Source organism: Mauremys reevesii, linkage group 16, assembly GCF_016161935.1.
Source record: "Mauremys reevesii isolate NIE-2019 linkage group 16, ASM1616193v1, whole genome shotgun sequence".
NCBI classification, from domain to species: domain Eukaryota; kingdom Metazoa; phylum Chordata; order Testudines; family Geoemydidae; genus Mauremys; species Mauremys reevesii.
In genome coordinates, this window is record NC_052638.1 from 29,945,305 (window position 1) to 29,968,766 (window position 23,462).

The 23,462-nt window shown below is 41.0% G+C and overlaps 1 long non-coding RNA gene across 2 annotated transcripts in view; it reads left to right on the top strand.

Annotated features, from left to right (window-relative positions):
- The window catches only part of LOC120384754, an 80,358-nt gene extending 62,181 nt beyond the window's left edge, over window positions 1-18,177 (top strand). For both annotated transcript variants that reach the window (XR_005589090.1, XR_005589091.1), the window contains 2 exons: window positions 16,444-16,575; window positions 17,542-18,177. This is a non-coding gene — a long non-coding RNA (uncharacterized LOC120384754). The remainder of the gene's footprint in view (window positions 1-16,443; window positions 16,576-17,541) is intronic.
- The last annotated feature ends 5,285 nt before the right edge of the window (window positions 18,178-23,462 follow it).

The window sequence follows — 23,462 nt, forward strand, 5'->3', positions numbered from 1 at the left end:
AAAGTGAACAGAATGTTGGGATTCAGTAAGAAAGGGATAGAAAATAAGACAGAAAATATGATATTGTCTTTATATAAATCCATGGTATGCCCACATCTTGAATATCGCATGCAGATCTGCTCACCCCATCTTAAAAAAAAAAGATATATTGGAAAAGGTACAGAGAAGGGCAACACATTTTTTTAAGTGTATGGAAAAGCTTCTATATGAGGAGAGATTAATAAGAATGGGACTCTTTAGCTTGGAAAAGAGACCACTAAGGGGGGGATATGATAGAGGTCTATAAAATCATGACGGGTTTGGAAAAAGTACATATGAGAAGGAGTAAATAATACTTCCTTAACACAAGAACTAGGAGTCACCAAATGAAATTAATTGGCAGCAGGTTTAAAACAAACAAAAGGAATTATTTCTTCACACAACATAGAGTCAACCTGTGGAACTCTCTTGCCAGAGGATGTTGTGAAGGCCAAGACTATAACAGGGTTAAAAAAAGAACTAGATAAGTTCATGGAGGATAGGTCCATCAATGGCTATTAGCCAGGATGGGCAAGTGTGCAAAACCATGCTCCGAAGTATCCCTAGCCTTTGTTTGCCAGAAGCTGGGAATGGGCCACAGGTCATGGATCACTTGGTGACTACCTCTTCTGTTCATTCCCTCTGGGTCACCTGGCATTGGCTGCTGTTGGAAGACAGGATACTGGGCTAGACAAACCATTGGTATGGCCCAATATGGCCGTTCTTATGTTATTAAGAAAATGTAGGTATGACTATTGTAGTAATTGGATCTAGTACAGACTGCAAGAAAATCTTGCTTATTTATCATATACTGTAGGTGTAAAATATAATTGATATGTTTTTTTTTCCTTTATCCATCTTCCCATACATTGTGTAGCAAGCATTTTCCAAGCAGCATGGACCAGTATGGCTACTGAGAGTCAAAGGACTTGGGTTCTATTCCTGGCAAGTTATTCACCTCTCCATGTCAGTTTCCTTGTCTGTAAAAGGGGGATAATGATAATGACTTTCTTTTGAAAAGTGCTTTGAGAATGAGGGAAGTTCTAGAGAAGAGCTAAGTATCAGTGTTATTTTTAATATCTAGCATATGAAACAGAGCTCACCGGACCATATAATGAATACAAATATTCTGGCATAGCATAAGTATTGATATGCAGTGCAACACAAAATACATAGTTTACAATCATGAATAAAGAGGTCTTATAGATGCTCCAGCATGGACTAACTGGGACCTTCAGGTGTATCAACAGAAATAATATTACAGAACTTGAGTTACAGGAGCCATTTTCTCCATGCTATTTATATGCAGTGTAATCACTGTGACAAACCACAAAGGTAGATATACACATATTCGAGGCCAGTGTACGCAACTTAATGGAAAACACATACATATGTGCCTCTTGTGGAAGCATAGAAAGAGGCATTCTCCCAGATAAGCCATTCTTCCCCTACCACCAAACCTTCTCTCTGACAAACTGCTGGGAAAGTGAAGGACCCTACACTGTGACTTGAAGACCAGCAGACTAAGGCTCTGTTAGACAAGCCAAGGGAGTTAATTAGAGTCAAGAACCCTCCATTTAGAATGTCTTGACAAGAGCTCACCAATTATTAAATCTAAGATGTGTGAGCATGAGTACCCTGCTGACCTTAACAGGACATGTATAGGGAGGTAAAACCATTAGATGGTCATATAAATCATTACACATCAAAGTCAATACCTTGAATGACATCCAGAAGTGAATAGCCAGGTACTGCAGTTCCAGGAGAACTGTTATTTTGTATTTCCCTTTTAGTTACCAACTCCAAACAGGCAGCCACGTTCTGCACTAGCAATAAATATCAGTGTTCCCCAAGCGTACCCCCAGATGATCACAGTTGTAGATAGTTCTGCAAACTAACAGTGCCCTATCAGTCCGGCACTTTTTACTGCTTTAATGTGGCTGTAGAAAACATTTTCAAAATATAGCCCGTTTGTGCATAAAAAACCATTTGTGAATGTGATTGTTGAGTATTGTCACTCGTAAATGTAAACAATATAATTTTCACATGCAAAGGCCATTTATTCATGTAGGTGGAGTGCAAGTGGGGGGGGGCAAATTGAGGGCAAATGATGACTGCAGTTGATATTACGTTTATAATCCTGTCATTCAGTTTGCATTGTACTGGTTTTAATACACTCTCTGTTAGGTATAAATGTTGGGATATTAACTGACAATTACTAACCGTGTTTGATTGGACAGAGCAGAGGTCTAGTATTTACATAATGTGCTATCAGGCAAAGGATCCTCATTTAGGAGTCAAGCCTGATGCCATGAAAATGGAGGTTTGGGGCGGAGTGTGCAGTGAGTTATCATGGAAGGACAGCACTCTACACCTTTTATTAATTTCTCTCTGACTGCGGATTGACATTGCTGGGATCTTCTGGGAAATGTGTACTCTGTTGAAAGTAAGGTCAACCCCACATAGGGTAGACATGGATTGTGAAATAAAAGGGAAATATGTTGGGGGTGGAGGACCTTTGGGGTTTCAAGAAGGGCTTTGAGTAATCTGCAGGGTCAAACAAAGCAGAGGGTCATAATCTTCTGACTCCTTTAAAAAAAATCATCAAATCAGTACAGTTTGATTGTAGCTTTTGCCCTGCGTCTGCTGCTATGTATTATTCCATTCCAAAAGTTTTTATCTTCTTTTTTTAAAAAAAAAAAATCTTCAGCAGTGGTCGAAGCTGCCCATTTGCTAAAAGCTACCCATATTTATCTACCTCTGTTGTTTACTGTCATTAATAGCAATTCTTGAAATGATGTAGTTGATATATAACCTCTCTCATAAACACACACACTTTTTGTGAACTTAAACACTTATTAAAAACCAAAAGGTTATAATTTAATACAGCAGAAATAGGTTGTGAGGAAAAGGTATTTAGATATTTTAGAAAAGCTCATGAAAAGATGTATTTTTATTTTGCTCTTTATAAAATAATTCAAGCATACTTTCATTTGTTTTCCCTTTCTTTCTAGTAGCACACACTGTAGCAAGTGCAACCCCACAGTTAGAGGGGAAGAGAGACATTGTGTGACTCCAGTGCAATTCTAGAACAAGAATAATAGAATGAAAACTTAGAATTCCGTTTTCTCATAATAACAAACATCCACTTATCTCACTACAAGAAGCTTATGAATTCTTTGCTGAACATGTGGAAGGTACATGACTCTGGAGAGCATTCAGTCTAAAGCTGTCTACTTTCCACTTATTATATTTAGAAATAAACTCTGTGTAAAGGTTTCAGTTTCAACTGAGAAATTATTCTTCACTTCCTTCTTTTTTTGCCCCTGCATATAAAGAGTATTGGTATTACAGGTGCAGAATGATCTCTGTGTTCCATCATGGCATGGTGTGATATTCCCCTTACACAGAAAATCTTAAGATGGGAGGCACTATTGATTAGATTTAGAGCTGGAACTTTGTGCCTTATCTCTGAATGCATTTGCTAAGGAGTGTTGATAATGTTGTTCATTCCAAGTTAGCACATTAGCTCTTTCAGCCCCACATTCGGGCAATGGTGAAACAGAAGATAGTTACATAGAACTTCCTTCTGGCAGCCTTCTCTAGTGGGATTTGCACTTTTCTTCCCACAATGTGGCCCATAAACAAGAAAAAATTGTTGCCTACTATAGATTGGGAGTTACATTACAGTAACTTGTTCATCAGAATTAGAGTAGTTAGAGACTATATTATTATTGCAGTGTCAAGTAACACTACTAATCAGCTATCAGCATTTCCATTATAAACTCCATTTTTCAGGTGTCTATAACTCTCTGGGAAAGATGCGCTCAGGGCTGACATTTGGCATAGAAAGACTCAGCAAGGGAGTGATTTTTTTTTTAAACAAGAGTTAAGCAAATAAAAGAAATAACATCTTCAGTTTCATGGTGGTGGGTTGTTTTTCCACTTTGTTTTTCTTCGGGTCACTGCACTTCTCCAACCTGGCATGGTTGTCTTGTTTAACATAAAGGACATTTTGCAATTAATGAAGAATTTTGAAATGCTCATGCTGATGAGTCACGTCTGAAGTATGCTAGCATAAAGCTACTGAACATGCACAATCGATGGAATTCTATTACAGGTTCACTGGAGCTACACTGCCAAGGACTCCCATGTGGTTACAGCAGCTCCTTGGGACCATGTGGAAACTCTGCAGAGAAGTTAATAAATCTTGGGTCTGTTTTATCTTTTTGTCTAATTTCTATGGAGCCAGAGAGAGATGATGTACATTGTTCTCCTAGCCCTTATGGCTGGTCTTCTTGGCCCTCCCTAACTCCTACTAATTCAGTGGGAAAAAAGAGGCTGGAAATTTTCATTTGAACTTCAAAGTGACTTTCAATTTGACCATATTTATGACCTCTTTGAGTTGGTTTCTATGCATATTTGAGAACTCAGAATTTACTAGCATAGATGCTCATGAGAAGCAAATGTTAATGTTTAATATTCCCCAAAAGGCAATTTCAAATTAAACTGTATCTTCAAAAATAATTTGTAATTCCCACTGAAGAAATTCATGGACAATTATGAACAAAGGAATTTAAGAATATGGGGCCCTGAAAAAGAGGTGAAAATTTGCCTATTGAATTATTTGTTGCGAGTTTTTCCTCAGCCCTAGTAATTGCCTGACATTTCTTTTAGATATTACTTTCTATCCTGAAGTTAAACAGCTGCTGCCTTCCACTCTAGTGGAGGCTGCATTTCAGTGGTGAGTGAAATGGTCCTTGTATATAAGCCTCACCCTCTCTCAGTGGTGTTGTGAGACTTGGTAAAATTATTTTTGTAAAGCATTCCAAAATGCTTACATAAAAGGCACTCTGAACATATGCAGAATATTTGTATTATGTTTCTGCATCCTTTATGCATGCACACAAACTCCATAAAGAAGAAAGGAAAGAAACAGAGTGATTGCATCACCAGCAACCTCTAATCACTTTCTACTGCTACAAAAGCACTCTGTTCCCTTATGACTTTGTGTGTTGGCTCTCTCAGGCTGTCTGACTGGTACTTCTTCTAATGCTACTGGTTGAGTCAGCACTGGGGCTGAGTCTCTCTGATGTCAACTGCTGTAGCTCCTCCTAAGTCCACCTAAGAAGTATTTTATTTTTGTGCCACCAGACTCTGCTTCAATTCAGGACTTCAAGCAGAGGACACTGGTGACTCCCTGCCTCAAAGGACTGCAGGATACCAGAGGAGAGGGCGTAGACATCTCCCTTTGGAGCTCTCTCCTCTTCTTGGACAGCCTAGTCAATAGTCATGTCGCTGATGCCTGGTTTTCCAAACACACCTCTCCTCTAAAGGCAGCAACTTGGTTGGAGTGATCTGTTGGGTTGATTGGCCATTTCTGTCATCCTGCAGAAGGGCCACTGGTATACATGCTGTATCCTTCCACTGCAGCAGATGGATTTTTTTTTTCATTTTAGACTTATTCCAATTTGTTTTCAATATAAAATAAGGAGAAAATATATACTTGCATCTCAAAATAGAAGGCAACAGCATAAATAGAGATTGTTAGCTAACATTGGTGATTTTGTTCTATACGTTACTGTGTCTTGGCAAGAGTATTGCTTGCCACATCTCCCCACCCCAAGAAGTAAGGGGATATAAGGCATGTCCCTATTTCTCTGTATTGGTGGCCCAAATAGCCAGACACAGTAAAGTTGGGGGGAACAGGTACCTCCTATCTACTACTTCCCTTCCACCTCTACACCACCCCCACAATGGTTGGGAGTGGGCAGGCAGGGGCATGGAATGGGCAGAGCCAAGACTCTGCCCCCCAGTCCATCAAGCAGCAGAGCTGAAACAACATGGAGAGGAAAGTAATGTGTTCCTGAAAGACGGTTTACTGTTTCCTGGAGCAAGTAGGGAACCAGAGAACTATGAGTCTCAGTCACAATTTGTTTCCTTCGGCAGAAACACAATGACACACTACCCCCTATTCAGGGGCCAGATTTCATGGTTATAGTCCATGAAAGAGTCCCTTCTCTCTCTCCAAACACTGTCATTTATGAGTCTAAAGTAGTGCTGATCACTCGCATATTGAGTAAGTCAGTGAGTGGAATTTACCATTCAAACATCAGCTTCAACCTTCAACCAAAATCTGAATACGATTTCTCCTACCCACAAGAATGCAGTTTTTGCTAGTGTAGAAAAACCTTGCAAAAGTTCAAATAAAAAAAAAATCCATCCCTTTTATCAAATCCAAGTCAGTGGTAAATGATGCTGCTTATTTTGAGCTATGTAGTTTGAGCTGTGCATCTAATTCATTCATCTAGTTCATTGACACATGAATAATCATCAGTTTAGGGAGATAAAATCCCCTCTATTGGGCAAGGTGAACAATCCTGGGCAATATGACCTATAGTAAAATTGGGCAGACAGGTTATTTAAACATCTCAGGTATTCATGAACACGTGCCTTCAAGGGTAAGCATATCTATAAAGCAAAAATAACCTCTGCTTTGAATTATAATAGCAATCTATTCTCAGTTTATGAACAGGTTTATGGCTATAAAAATACATTTAAATGCTTACTCAGTCTCAGATTCTGGGTTGAGACCCCATGTTTTTATGTTGAGAGATTGAGAAACTGCCAGAACAAAGGACTGAAATGAGTTTTGTTTTCCTATTTCTGAGACTCATGAATGGGGTGATGTTATCAGCAGAGATAATAACACCTTTAAATGGCTTGGAATGTATTCAGTTCACAAAATCATATGGGAAGATTGACGGCATCTTAAACAGCTGCAGTCAGTGAGGATGTGGCTGGAGTATTGACAGGAGTGATTTTTCGAGTAACGAAGAAGGTTAAGTGATTAAGTTTCCTGAAGCATACATTGCCTGCCGTGTGCTCTTACAGTATATTGCCACCCTTCTGTGTCACCGAAGAGCTTCACTTCTTTTCATAAGCAGGATCAATAGGATTAGAGGATTTGCACTCAAAGCTTGCCTGTGGCTTCTTGTTAAGCATGGAGTGTGCTTTATAGCTATCTTTACTGGCTTTTTGCACCATTCCACGTATTAATCACCTAAGAATCTCCATACTGATTTTTGGCTATTTTTTCTATAGGTACTTTTAATAAATAAATTAATAATACATTTTAAAAATTACACTAAAATTGTCACAAACAGAAGCCAAAATTTAGGCTCCAGAATCTAAATAAAGTAGTCAGATTTTCAAAAATGCTAAGCACCCTTTGATTTGAATGGAAGCTATGGTGTGTCCATCACTTTTGTAAATGTAGTGGGGTTGTGTGCGCATGACTATATAGAATAATTTGTATTGTGTTTCCGTTACAGTTGGTGTACATGGGAGTTGTATTTAAGCATAATGCCATTACATGGAAATGTTTGGATCACCTTATCACCCATTAATTTAAGGAACATGTAGATTGAAGTCCCATGCAAACAAGTTTTCTAGCTTGTTTGCTTTCTGTTGGCATTTAAGTTCCACTTAAGATGCATTTGTTAAAAAAATCTCTCTCCCCTACTGCAAATAGAAACATTTATAATAACTTTAAAGCTACTCAGCCAAAACTCCCTGCAAACTTTGATCAACTTTCAGGGCTTGTCTGCACTACAAAGTTAAGTTGACTTACGTTATGTCGATGTACATAATTAGATCACTATTTCATCACTATGCTCCTTGTGTTGGCTGAGCAGATCCATTGTAGTAGCTCTTGCATTGACACAGAGAGCAGTGCTCTGTGGGTAGCTATCCCATTGTGCAACTTGTCACCCTCTACTGCACAGTGTTTTGGAAATGATTTGCAATGCCTTATAGGGCAAGTTCAGTGTGCCATGATGCAGTTTTCTCCATCTCATCATTCTATAGGCACCCTAGTATTTTTTGCACCACTTTTCAACAGCCCTTGCAGCCTATGTGCTTGCCATCTTTGTCAGAAGCATGGATCCTGCACTGTTCTCCATTAATGTGCTGAATGTTACGAACACCACATGCCTGATCCTGCAGTATTTCCTGAGCTGTGAATCTGATGACGATGATTTGGTGTCTGCCTTGCTGTGTGCCATGGAAAGAAACAATTCAAGATTACTGTTGGCATTCACGGAGCATCTGCACATGGTGGACCATCGGCTCTGGGTTCAAGAAACAAGAACTGACTGGTGGGATTGCATCATTATGCAGGTATGTGATGACGAGCAATGGTTGTAGAGCTCTCCCTTGGGCTGCTGTGCCTTGGGTGCTGCTGGGAAGTGTAGTTAGGTCCTGGAATGCAGTCTTCTATGGGCTGCAGGGGGAGGTGAGCACAGATGTGCTCATTCTGAAGTTCCATCAGAGACTGCAGCATGTCTGTTTGCTCCCTCAGCGGCACTGTCACCTCTTGCTGCCAGTATTTCTGATTTATTTCTGCCCTCTAGTCACAATCTGAAGCATCAGAGGCTTGCAGGCCCTCTTGGAACACATCTTCCTTAGTCTTCTTATGTCTCCTTCTTATCTGGCTGAGCCACTCTGCCGATGTTCTTGAAGAAACCCTCAAGGCTTCATCTGCAACTGCTAAAGAAACAATGGAGAGAGCTACTATTGTAATTACAGTTACATCCCTTGATTCAAACAAGGTACAAGCACAACTTTCTCACTTGCCTTGGGGAGTCATAGAGAATGGTGGCAGCCCCAGCTATGGTGTATATGGCCCAACGGGAAGGAAGTGAGTTGGGATAATGGGGAGGGGTAGCACTGGGGTATCAGTACAAGTGCATAAGGGCAGGGCCGAATCAGGCCTCGCGCCTAAGAGGGCCCCAAACCTAAGAGGGCCCCACGCCCAGACAGAGCGCAGCAAGCCCTTGGCCCTGCTCCCCCGGCCAGAGCACCGGGTGGAGTGCTTCAACCCCGTGGCCCCGCTACCCCGGCCGGAGCCCAGCAACCCTGCGACCCGCTTCCCCAGTGGAGCATGGCAAGCCCCACAGCCCCGCTCCCCCCGTCCGGAGCATGGCAAGCTTTGCCATCCCCTTCCCCCAGCCAGAGAGTGGGCAGACAGGTCTAAGCACGTGGCCCCGCTCCCCGGACCAGAGCGCGGCAAGGCCGTGGCCCCGCTCCCCCCAGCCAGAACATGGCAAGCACTGCGGCCCCCACTTCCCCGGCCGGAGCACGGCAATCCGAAGTGCCGCAGAAGACTTGGAGTGCCACCCGGTTAGTACAAGCCCCATGAATCGGGTCCTGCACTTTCTAAAGCCAGTCCTGCATAAGGGTATTGTGCTGAATACTGGCACCATTTTCCACAGGCCACCCGTAGTGATTGTAGCTGATATCTCACTACTGAGGGGAACCGAGGCTGCAAGAGAGCAGCTTCTACATGCATCTGGCTGCAGACTGGGTCCATATGCTGCTAGCCTGGGTGCTGCAATGGTGCCGGCTGAAGTAATTACTGAGTGGCAAGGCAAAGTGTCCTACTGCAGGGGAAGAAACAAGGCAGCCCTCCCAAGAAACCTTGAGCCGAAGATTACAGATTACCTCCAGGAAAGTTCTCTAGATATCTATGGAGGATTCATGGGATATTCCACTGTGCATAATCAAACTATTTTGCAGGGCCCCCTCTGCCTAGATGTACAAGGGAATGAGAAGCAGAGGGCAACTGTACCTGTATTGGTTATTTCCCTAACTCTTCTAGCCTGATTAAAAAAGTAGAACATGAGCAGACGTGTCCTTGCAGTATTGAATCAAGCTGAGCAACACCAGAAGTTCCTCTGCTGTATCAGGCTTGGCAGAGCTGTACTCCTGGGAGTGGCCAGACTGCTCAGGAGTCCAAAAGAGCTCCTGGCTTATCACACCACTGGATCCTCCTGTCGCCTGCCCCTCATCCTCAGGGTTCATTCCAGTAGCCTGTGACTCAAGCCTCCCCCGCAACACCCCGAAGTATCCACAATGGCTCTTGGTGGTAGAAGTGGGGTCGCCATTGAGGATGGCATGTAACTCCTTGTAGATCCCTGCAGCTCTGCACCAGAGCAACTATTGGCCTCCCTCACCTTCTGGAACACCTGCTACAATGCCTTGATTTTTATGTGGCCATCTGGAAAAGGTAGATGTTTGATCTGAAGGGACAGGAGTAGAAACAGGGGCTATTGGGAAAGAGGGATGAAGAGGACAGGTGCTGGCACAGAAGGGGTCTTAGATAGAACTAACATAACCAGGGACACTCAGGTGATAGAGCCTTGCGGGGAACTTGTGGGAGAGGGTGTCTAGGAGAGGCAGAAGGAAGAGGGATGAAGATGGAACAATGAAAAGGGGATCTCCCCAAGGAGGAGAGCTGAGTGACTTTGGGTAGTGATCGCTTGGGTCTTTCAGAGAGTAAAGGAGCGGTGAAAAGTGGGGGTTTGTGAAGAAATGGAAAGGGGAGAAGTGGGGTAGGGAGATGAGATTTGGGAAAGGGGTATTTGGGAGAGGAAAGTGCTTGTGGGAGTGGGAAGAGAGAATGTGGAGTGGTGGGGGAGGGAGGAGGAAGACTAAGAGGCAGTGGCATAGATGGGAACTTACTTTGCTAGAGGCCTCTGGCTAGTTAGACCTCCTGAAGCACTGTGGAGATTTGTTCCCACCTAACTCTGTAGGCAAAAGTACTTAACTCCCAACAATCAAACCTTACTGTATAGGAAGATACCTGCATAGGGTCACCATCCTAGAGCACAATTTCTGGCATGAGGTGGCCCTGTATGTGCCCCCTACCCTCTGTTTCTCTTTCTCAGAGCTCCTCAGGAACAGTTCGCCAACACAGACTTTAATATGGATTAATTTATTAATACAGACCTCATATCACAAAATAACGGTCAATACCATCACTCAAAAGGTTCTGGCTTTGCTGCTTTCTTTGACTCTAGGCTCTTCCTCTGTCTCAAGATTCCTTCAGACTATAGGGCTCTTGGGCTTGCTTCCAGAGTCTCCTAATAGAATTCAAAAGCTCAAAAGAAACAATAACACAAACAATATCCACCCATCCTGGGCTTAACAAGAGTCTCACAGCTGTCCTGTGCTTTTCCCAGCTCCCTGCCCCTTATATAGGACAATGTCCATAGGGCCACTGCCCTGGGCCTTCCTCTTGTGCCAGAGTCCTCCCTCAGGCAGTGAGAGCCCCACAGGGCCGGCTCCAGGCACCAGCATTCCAAGCAGGTGCTTGGGGCGGCAATCTGCAAGGGGCGGCAGTCCGTGTGTTTTTGCCCCCAAGCAGCGTGCCAAATTGCCGCTGCAGACGGCGGGGGCAGTCCGTGTGCCGTTAGGGCGGCACGCGCGTTTCCGTGACAGCGGCAATTCGGCGGCAACTTCTATGTTCAGCTGTCTGCAGCGACGCAGCTTCTGTCTTCTGGCTGAAGACAGAAGCTGCCTCTGAATTGCCGCTGCTGCAGAAACACGCGTGCTGCCCTAATAGCGAACGGACTGCCCCCGCCGTCCATGGAGGCAATTCGGCACACTGCTTGGGGCGGCAAAAACAGTAGAGCTGGCCCTGTCCACTCTCTACCTCTTTCTTGATTGATTGATTCACTGAATCTCCTTCTCTCTGGGACCCATGTGTCTTTTCCTAAGCCCACCTGAAAGCAAGTTGACCAGTCACAGTTGCACTGGCTTCTTTCCTCTTAAAGGACCAATGTCACCCTAGGAGAATACCCTTGTGTACTGGTTTTTGAGGTAATACTTTGGCCTGGTGGAACACATACAATTATGGTATTGTGCAGTATTTACATTTTCCACCTTCCCATGTTGATTCAAACCACATTTTCAATGAAGATGGAAATACAGATGCAAGACTGTATAGCAAATGTAGAACAGCCACTATTTTAAAAGATAAATAGCGGATGTGTTTTGTGCAGAAGTGTAGACAACCATTAATTGTCTCTAGCACCCTATCTTGAACCTCTAACATAGTTTCAAATAAAATGTAGTGAATAAGAACCCCTTCACACAACAATAGTGCTTCAGAGCATTGACATTACTGAATAGGACACAATGTCATGTTTACCCTTCAACTTAACTTCTGGCAAACTCTTAACAAAAATACTTTCTTGTTTTCCCCTGCTGAAGGGAGGCATTTTTTATTGACCAAATGATAATCATGGGTAGATAAGGGATGCAGACATCTCATTCTCAGATTGTGCAAGAGAAACATCGTTAGCATTGTCACTGTACCTTCTGTCACTATATGCCATGCTCTGTCATTGACAATTCTCATGCTTTATTGAATAAAAGTCAAGGTATTAAGCTCTCTGGCATATCCTGAAATGGTTTCAAGGTGTAATATGTTCTCTTTTTGTTTATTTTTACTTTAGCAATTGGGATCATGAAAAATGTGAGCTTCAACCTCTGAAAACTACTATGGGCCCAATTCAAAGCCAGTTGAAGATAATGGATAATATTTATTTCAGTTTTGAGTGTCATTTGTGAACATTTCCTGCTAAAAGGAAGTCAGCACACTGGAATAAAAATGTTTCCTACAAAAGGATAAAAAGAATTAAAAACAACCAAGTGACCACTTATGTTAGTTCAAAGAGAAGTAAGAGAATTACTCCATTTCTAGAAAAAAGCTAAAATGCTGCAAAATCTTAAGACAGAGAAAAAAAGAGGGAAAGAAACTTCAAAGAAAAATAGAGCTAAATTCCTCAATTAATGGACAAAACTGTTTCTACCTGCTGAGAGAAGAAGAAAAGTGGATTGCTTAGATGGAAGTGAAGCACGTATGAAATTTTCCTATCTCCTATCTGTAGGTCATATTACACAACTCTCATAGGTCCTAATCCAGCAAGGCACTTAGGCATCAGACCCATTTTCAGAACCAAATCAAATATATTTTTTCTGATTTTTTTTTTTTTTAGTTTGCAGGCTCAACTGAAAAAAAATCACATAGGCACCCAGTTCTAATTATAATATATTGATGGCAGCATGTAAGATGGTTTTGAGATGGGGTGAATTTCCAATAAGTGGCAACAGCCAGAAAAATAAGTCTTGAAGAAGGAAGAAGAGATAAAAGAGAGCCTTGTATTCTTTTGGGGATGAAAGTAGAAAAAGACAGACAGGAAAAAAAAAGAATTATTAACAGGTCCAAGAAGGATCAGCGAGTAGAGTTGTACAAAGAGCTAAATTGTAGAAAAACGTGAGTGATCTGAGCTTCTGCTTTGGCTTTATGAATCTGACTGGAGGCAGAACTGAGTATCGGCCTCAGACGAGTACGTAGAGGAGAGTCCCAGTTCTCCCATAGGGCCTGCAGGTGCCCCAAGAGACAGAGATCAGAATGGACGAGCAGAACTGGGACAGTTTGAAAATAAGAAGTTCACAGAAAGGTGTGGAGGATTATAGGAATGTATACAATGACTGGAAGAGCACCTGGGTCCTATCCAGACTCATCTCCTCAAATCAGCAGAGCGTGGTGTGGAGGAGGCAGCATCTGGAGGACAAAAACTGCAGATGACAGAGAAAATTTACACCTGGAGAGACAGAAGTTCTCCGACTGGAATCAGGAGAGAGCAGACCGAGTCCAGCACCTCTGGCACGGGAAGGCAGAGTGAGAATGGAAGCATCAGCATGAACTGGACCTCACATAACCGAGAAGCTAGGGACCTGGTGACGCAGTAAGCAGAAAGTATAGATACTAATTGGTTGTCCTAGTTGAAGGAGAGGTATTGATGCCTATCAGAAGGTTTGTGACTTGAATTTGGTTTGCCTTCTGGATTGCCTATAGAGGCACAAAGCCTTACATCTGAGGGGGTATACTCAGAGATCTAAGAAGGGACAGAAGACTGGGTATGGATCACTCCATAAATTGCCCTATTCTGTTCACTGTCTCTGAAGCATCATGCACTGGTCAATGTTGGAAGACAGAATACTGGGCAAGATGGACCATTGGTCTGATCCAGTATGACCATTCTTATGTTCTTAACTGTAACATGCATAATGGTGGAATGACTGCAACAAAAAGCTAATCATAAAAGGGCTTTTTTCTTGCCTATATTATATTGTTTTCAGAATGATTTTTACTGAAAAGGGTTAGAAAAAGATGCTGTACGGCAGTATATTTGCCGTGGAACAGTTTATTAGATGGCTAATTAGATGAACTGCTAGGTCAGCTCAGGGTAAAATGTGTCAGAACTCATCTGAGTATTTGTTTAAGAAAAAGCCTATTCTTTTATTAGAATGGAATAGAAAAGGACTCCAAACGCAAAAAGTGCTATCTCTCACAGTGGAAAATCAAGTTAAAAAAATAACTTCCTTATTATTATTGCTTTTGCTTGCAGATTTAAGGGTCAGATGTTAAATACCACAATATTGTGCAGATAGGAGACAGGCACAGAATAACATTTTTGGGAGCCCAGGAGCAAAAGGATCCTGCCTAGGACAGTTTTGTTGAAACTTAAAATATCTGCTGTAGTTGAATATTTGCTATTAGAAAACAGACAGGCTGCAATGGCTGAAATTGCAATAAAAATGGACATCGGTGCTAGCTCAGTGGAAACAAACGTACTGGAAAAATTGGGCAAGAAAAAAAATCTTGGTTATATAGGTTCCCAGATATTTTCTAAAGGAAGCATTAAGAGGTGTGAGGTCATCTTCTGAAGTACTAAACTTTATCTGATGTTCAGCATCTAGCATACTGGAGTGGCTTCATTACCAGAATTATTTAACTGAAAAATAGCCAATAGTCAAAGGGAGTCCAAGAAAGTGTGGTCTAAATTTATACCACACAACAAGAGAGATTTAGTTTAGATATTAGGAAAAACCTAACTGTAAGGATAATTAAGCACTGGAACAGGTTACTAAGGGAGGCTGCCGAATTCCCATTATTGGAGGATTTTGATACAGGCAAACACCTGTCAGGGATGATCTAGGTATACTTGGTCTGGCCTTGGCTTAGGGGGATGGACTAGGTGACCTTAGAGGTCACTTCCAGCTCTACATTTCTATGATTTGAGGCCCACAATGATCATCTTTGGAACACTGTGCTGTCATTATTCTCTTTGATAATGACACAAGTGAAAAGGTGTAGCGAATATTAGAGTAATCTACTAAAAATAAACAAACAACTTGAATAGTGCCAGGATGCGGCATGAAGCATCCTCAGCACATGACTTATGGCAGCACACAAAGCCAAAGTAGCTCAGGATATGGATAGGTATGGGTTTCCCAGTAAAGCTACCCAATGTTATAGGGGCCAGACTTTGCTCTTATTTACACTGGTGAATGAAACTAATGGGATTGCTCTTTTGTAATTGACAGCCAAATTGAGCCCTAGGTTTTCATTACAACAAACTTCACACGTGAAACATGAACATAGCAAGGAAATGTTGCTGAGAAATTTTGTTCCTGAAGTGCAGACTGATTGGAAAAAACAAAGAAACAAAACTTGACAGTTGTTCCATTCCTTATTAGGAAGCCCTTGTCCCTCTACTTGGTCTTACTGCACTGCCCGCGGGGTCTAACAGTGATACACAGTTAATTTCTCCCTCTGTCAACTGATGAGTGTGCTCACCTTAGCTTCACTTCTTAGGTGGTGTCTATTATTTAATTACAGCCGACAATATCCTTGTTTGGGGCCTATTCTGCGAGCTAGTGAAATCTAGTCGACTGGAAGTAGAACTAGGAGCCAGGAACTCCTGGTTCCAAACTCTCGGTCTGACACAGATTTGCTGCGTGGCCCTATGTCCTGCTGCCCTCACATCTAAAATTAGAAACATGCTAATTAGTTAATATTTCAACAGTGCTTGGAAAATATAAAGTAGAATGTACTTTAAGTGCTAAGTTTAACTATACTGTATTTGGAATAACTTCCAAGAGAAAGGTATGTAAGAACAACTCCTGGGTACCAAATGTGTGAAATCTTTCCCCTGTTATGAAAACTGCTATAAACACCATTTAAAAACTTTTAAGGGCACCTTCGGTAGTGTTTCCCTGTTTTCTCCTCATACTTACCTGAGTGTTGAGGAAGTCAGTGGTACTATTCTATTTTCCTGTCCTGCTGCTGATACTCTATACTTTTCTTTCCAGGAAACTTTTAGTGAGGAGTGTATCACTTTACAGAATCAAGAGCACGTAGCAAATAGCACACAAAGTATAATAGAAATGAATTGGCATCGGCAGGGGTGCACCTAGTGATCTTAACATTAAAATTGAGCTTCAAGAGGGGAATAGCACTAATTACAAAGGGTGCATTTTTAATTTGAATGTCTTAATTAACTGGCTTCTTTGATGGAGAAGGACAGAGAAAGTAAATGAGGGCTATACAGAAGAAGCAGGACAGGGAGAGAAGGATGATGCTAAGGGAAACCAGGGGTTTCAAATCTGATTCTGCTATTCTCATTCTATCCCTGCTGCTTTCACAAGAAGACACTGTAAAGTTTTTGCTTCTTTCAATTCCAAACCCATTGACTTCGTTTTTCTTTCTTAATTTCTTTCACTCTTCAGAACTGAACACTGGAAGTCTGCTTCGGAACTCACTGACACCAGCTTGACACCAGTGTAACTCCACTGACTTCTGTAGAGTTCTGGGGCCTGGTCCTACTCCCACTAAGTTAGACTCCTGTGTGCAGAATCCTGGTGAGTACTGATGTAACTGAGGGCAGAAGCAGACAATCTGGGGTGAGTGGGTTTCCCTGGGCTGTTCTACTGGGACTGACTGGGAGTCCCTTTTACATGAAACAATAGTAAACCTTAACATTCATACTGCTTTTCATCTGGAAAGCACTTCATGAGCATTGGGCAGGCCTTTCCCTTGCACAATTTCCATTGATATCAAAGGGCCGGTGGCAATCCCATATATGGAATACCATTAACTAATTAAGTTTCTGGCTATAGAAAGAAGTTAGGACAAGCATCTCTACTGTCCAGATCTTGCACCATGTCTTGCGCAGTGAGCTCCATTGAAGTCAATAGGCTGCACATGGGCAAAATAAGTTGCCTGCCAACATCACTTTGCAGAATTAGTCCCTATAGGAGAGGGGTTTGTTTTGTTTATGTTGTAGTAACATGCAGCTCACAGCTGGAAAATGATAGATTTCTATTTCCTTCATTTTAGAGATGACAAGATTCACAAGCTGGTTAGATATTACCTCCCAAACGCTCCCTTTTCAAAGCAATCTCAAATTTGACTTGTGCAGCTTTGGCTGGATTTTTTTAAACAAACTAGAGGGGTGGGGGGAAAACTTTAGTGCTGGTGTTTCCCATATGCAGAATTGGGGCTGCTGGGGTAAAAAAATTGTGCACAGTGATAAAAATGGTTTAAAAGGTCCTAAAGGGAAGTGTGCATTGTTTTAAAGTCCTTTGGTTTTTAAGTGAGTGGATTTGTTTGGGTAATTCTGAGTGAATGTTTTTCTGTAAGCGTCAGGGACTATTCAGTTTAATTGGGTTACAGCTGGTGCTGATGCTGCATTTTTCCTTAATAGTTTTTGGAGGTTGCAATGAGAGGGGACAGTGCACTCTGCACTGGTTTGACTTTCTTTACTTTGTTTTATTCCATTTACATTTTATTCCCTTTTCATTTTTTTTTTAATTTACCATCAACAGCAACAGGAATGGCTGAACCCTGCAAGCACTAGAGACTGAATGGATTCCTGCTACAATAGCTCTGAACTGCTTTTTTCTCCCTCTCCTCACTTTCTAACTGAAGTCTCTGCTTTCTCTCCTTTTTTGGTCCATGTTTATGTTGTTCAACCTTTTCAAGGCACCAAAAATCCTAAAGTGAAGCCCATTTTGACACAGACATCCTTTACAAAGCTTTAATAATTTTGAGGGCCACATTTCAAGCTTGGGTGCCTAAAGTTAGATTGGTCCTTGAGTCACTATTGCTTTGATTGCTGAGGGTGGGAGTCTAACTTACTGGACTTTAAATCAGTCGTAACTAAAAGCCCAGCATTGTAGAGTCAGAGAAAGTTGGAAATGGAAAGGAGCTGCTAGTATTATCTACTATAATCTATCCCCCATCACAGCAGGATTCGTCCTTACCTCTGAGGACAGCAGTAGTCTGGGAGCTGGTTAAGAGCGCCATTTAAAAGCCACTTTACACAGATGTCAGAAGTCCTCTGTAAATGAGCCCCTCACAAACATGTTGGGGAGTGACAGATGAAGCAGCAAAGAGAGAGCCAGGAGCATTTGAATGCTCAGCACACTGCTGAGACTAAAATGGTTGGTAGGACTCCTTCTTTCCAGGCCACCTTCATAAAGACTGGGCAAGTGATGCTATCAGAAACATCAAGTAGAGTCCAGAACAACCACCCCAAAGGGTAAAATTGGAGGACACTTGAGGCAGCATCTCAGAAACAAGTTGCTGTCACTTGAAGATTTAGATCATATCAGAATAGAAGTAGAAATCCAGATGCAAAATCAAGGTCATTAGGGATTTGCTAGCATGGACCTCCTATGCCTGTGCAGATCACACTGAAATCAATGGGAGTCTATATGGGCACAGGGATCCATGATAGAGGATCCCAGTGCAAGACTGAGGTCCTTGTCTTTGGATAGACAAAACTTCAAGATCAGATAGGATCCATCTGTCTCTAGGAAGCCACAAAAGGATAAAACAAATTGTTATCGGATGCCACATAGAAAACAAGGAAAATACCAATGGGTTGGAAAGATGTACATTTGTATTTTACAAAGCAATATGTCAACGAGTGGAAAAATTTGTCAAAGCTATGATAGGGAAACCCTTGGAACGTATAATTTGCCTATGGATAGTCAGGATACATTTACAAAAGAGCAAAATTTACATCATTGGATTTTATTTAATTAATTAATTGTCAGAAAGAGCTGACTGGGAAAGTTGAAGATGCAATTTACCAGGACATTTAAGAAATCTTTATCTATCTATCTATCTATCTATATATAATATATACTCAGTGGAAGTTCACAAAAGACTAATCTACCTCTATCTGAAAATACAAAGACTAATCAGCAAGTCCACTAAGTGTCACAAAAGATGAGCTGCTCAAATGGATGTAGAACTTGATTGGAAGTCGATGACAGAAGCCAAATATGAATGACAAGAGTTCAGGATGGAGATATGCATTGCTGGAGTGCAGTAATGATCAGGTTTCAGACTTGTTTTCAGATTTATTGGCTGATTGCCTTTATAAATAATTTTGAAAAAGAAACGTATAGTAAGGGAAAGAAATGTGCTGAGGAGATAAAGCTGGGGAGTGTTGATCAATACAAAGGGCTGTATAACAACAAACTAGTGGGACTAAATGAGCTCATGTCAGAGGTATATCAGTTAGTCATGAATGAACCGCAAAAGGTTTGCAGGTTCAGTTCATATAGGCCTCTTAAAGTTCAGATGATTGTTCAAACCTTAACCAAATTCTTGGCTTTGCAAAACTAGGCTAGAAATCGTAGAAGTATCGATTTTTCTCCTAGGATTCCATTTATATATTACAGTTCTTGTTCCAAGCTAGGCTGTAAGTGCCACAAAGATAGCTAGTTACACTGATACATAAACTAGAAAAGAGACGCTTCTTTAAGTGTTCTGTTGATTGAGGACTAGGAAGGGTTTGAAAAGGTGCAATTCATAAACTATGACCCTCTGGCTATAGTCTCCACACTTCAAAGCCTATTTAATAGAGATATATGATGAATCATTTGCTATTCACATTGGAGTATAAGTAACAAAACAGAATTTCAGAAAGGAAAATGGGATCTCAGTATACTTTTACCTTATTGTCAGTGTCTAATTAGTTTGTTAATGGTTATATGGAAAAAAATAATAGGACTCTCATAGAATTAGAGTTCATTGAGAAATGTTAATTTAAATTAATGTTATCAAGCAAAGAAATGTGGCTCAATTATTTCCAAGGCACAAATAAGAAACCAAATTAAAATACTGTCAAAATGTAGAGGCCAAATCCTCCTATCCATACTTAGGGCCTGAATCTGTGAAGGATCCTGTGAGTGCCTCAGTGAAGTGTTCAGAACTTCACAGTAAAAGCCTTTCAATCCCTATATACCATAGACTTGCTTCTGCTCCCATTGAAATCAGTAGGAGTAGGATCATGCCACTTTACACCAATCAACAAGTTGACAGTGTTATTGTAGGAACTAGATAAAGAGAAACATAAAAGTAAGGGTGTGGGTGCGGGGAGAGAGAAGGCTATTGAGGGGGAAAATACCAATCAGAGGTTTTTTGTTTCAATTCACCCTCCTATTTATAACTAAGATATGGGGAAATTATATAAACAGGAAACTGAAAACTCCAGATCTGCTCTGTTCCAAAATAGCATAGTAAATAAATTCATTTGTTGGTACACTTGTTGGTATAAAGATCAGCATTCAACTCGGAGATTTCATTGATTTAATGCTAAAGGTTTGTTTTTGTTGACTCTTTCTTCCTTATAAAATGTTTCTCCTATTCCTTTTATAAAACTTCTAATTATTTGCATAGTTGTATGTCATCATCAAGCATTGCAGGTAAATGTTCTCCCCAGTGCCTCAGAGCACACAAGCATGATTATAATTCTCACTAATCGTCAATCCTGTACAAAAGTATTCAAAGCCATTTTTTAGTAACTCCTAATTTAAAAAAAGAACAGGAGGACTTGTGGCACCTTAGAGACTAACACGGCTGCTACTCTGAAACCTGTCCTAATTTAAATGCTTTAGAAGGTGATTATTGATTGGTTATTGTTTGTGTCCCCTTTGTAACAACAGATTTCTAGTCTCTGGCTCTTATTGGTGCAAGCCGCTTTCTGATACAATCCACCTCTCTTGCCTACTGTTGGAAGATGTCATTCCTATAATATACCAACACATCCTTAGGGACACAAAAACAAGTCACTGACTTCGTTAATGGTAGTGTTGTCCTGTGTCTCCAGGAACAACAGTGTAGCACCAGCTGTTCAGCCTTTCCACTGCATGACTATCTTTCACAGATTGCACTCATAGGAATCATAAGTTAATTTATGACTATGTTTATGATGATTAGGCATCAGTATGGATATGAAAATATCTCTGAGCTTCTCATGAGCAGATTCCTTCAGTTTCTCCTGCTCTCACTGAACATAATGGAAATGTTCCCATTAACTTCACTGGAAGCAGGATGGTGGATGTTTTGTTCTTAATCTGTTGGGGTCTAATTCAAATCTGACCACCATGCAGATCCTTTTCCTTGTCGCTTACAATTTGTGCAAGACACTCTGGCATCGTTTTAAATTAAGTGCTTTGTACACATCATGATATTCATTTTCTGTGGATATCTTTGATAACAAGTCTCATGTTTTACTCTACTGACACTTTAAAAATACTCTGCTTATGTCAGTGCAAACTACAATAAAATAAGATAGATAAAGGTTGCAATATTTTTCTTTTTGGTCTGCTTGGCTATTATATTAATGGTTTCTAAAGCAGAAGATTTTGGGAGGTGTGTGTTAGGCTTAATGGCACCATTGCCAATGCCATTAAATAGTTCTGGACAAAAAATACATTTTTCAAGGTGAATATAGAAGTGTTCTACTCCATTAGAGCTGTGCTTGGGGTCCTATGTTTTTTCCTCTGCCTATAATAGCTGACACATAGCTAACATTTAAGCAGAGTAGGGAGTTGCATGCCAGACACCATCACTGCTTTAGTTCTTAGTGGTACCAAAAACTCAAACAGAAGGAATAAACAATCCTGAACTCAGGTATTGAGTAAATTAGGCAGAAGAGTCAGGTAAGATCTGCTTTCCCCCAAAAAGTATCTTGTTTTAAAATGTTGCCAGCTTTCTTCCTAGTGAATTTATTGGAATAACTCATATGGCACTGCCTGTGTCCTACTTACATTTTCATTTCACAACTATCATTTTTTCCATCTTCCATAGAGATACTCAGCATTTTTCAGGATATCTCCCACGTAGAACTGAACATGCTCAGTACTTCACAGGATCAGGCCTTGAAATCCTCAAATACTAAGACCAGGGTCTCTAAGGTTGCTTGTACCATTCTTAGAGATCATAATTTTTCCACTTTTGAAAAAGATTTATGTCCATAGATGCAGGGCTTACTCTGAGACACTTAGATGCTTATTATACAGTATTCAAGGTAGGTTTTGCTTCTATTAGACACTTGTATATTGGATTTTAAAGCATAATTCTGTTTTTTGTGGGAGATGAGAAGAACTGCTGTAATATAATACATAAAGAAGCTCACAGTGTCTTGCATCTCTTCATTTTATATTTGGAATGTTTTTGGTGCAACAACAAACAGGAGTTTCCCTCCCCACGTAAAATTATATTGTTAGACATAATGTGGAAAGTCATAAGAAGAAGCATGACACCTGCAAATATGATGGGATTAGGGTGACCAGAAAGCAAGGGTGAAAAATCGGGACTGGGGTGGGGGGTAATAGGCACCTATATAAGAAAAAGCCCCAAATATCAGGACTGTCCCTATAAAATCAGGATATCTGGTCACCCTAGATGGGATATGCAACATACAGGTGTAAGGTAGCTCTTCAGAAACAAAGTTCTTTGCTATTACTTCTCACGACATCTGTAAAAAAACCGAAGGTTTCTGTTTTTTAAATGAATTGCTGTAGTCAAACATTTGCAACACATCTATGTTTCAGGGCTGCCATAAAAACTGACTGATAGAAATAAATCACCAATATAACCTTTTACTGAGATGATTAACAAGATTGGCATGTCTCATTAAATACATAGATATCATTATTTTTTATTAGAGGGAGGGGATTTTCATGAAAAAGATAAATAACATATTGCAGATGCTGATATAAAGCATAAAGAACTCTTTACTGTACCTGTGAGCAACACAGAAATGCTGGTACATATGGTAATTAGTGCTATATAAAACTTTTAGTTTCAATGGAGAGCAGTGTATATGCACTTGAGGCTGCACAGTTGGGTATCCTGCTGGTTTCCTACTCTTTTACTCTGCTAGAGAAGGTGAAGCATTAAAAACCTTAATGGTATTTTTCCTTATTTCTTCCCAAAGCAGACACTGACAGCTTTCTGCAGCTGACAGCTGTTATGGAGGGGGAAAACACATGCCAGTTACTCCATGTTAATGGATCCCTCTGCCTGTGTAGAGCCCTGTTGAAAATAATGGGACTCCAGGGGGCACAGAGATGTGCCCACACAGAGTAATTTGCATGGTTTGTAAAATTCCCTCCCCACGGATGTTTTGTGCCCAATGTGCTAGGCAATGACTATACAGTAAGAGCTAAACCAAAAGACCCAATGCCCAGAAGCATATTACTGGGATAGATGCTAGATATCTTTCCCTAGTAAGTTAAATGACAAGTGACTCACTGTTGTCTTGATTAAAGGAAAGTGTGACTGAGTGCTGGGTACTAGCACCTTTTGGGAATCCGGGGATGGGTGGGCACAAGCCCGCCTACAGCTAAAGGCTCCTCCCCGCCTGCCTAAAGGAAGGATCTACCAGACCCATATTCCAGGGGACAACTAATGATAAAACAGGAACGGGCATGAGAATCACAGG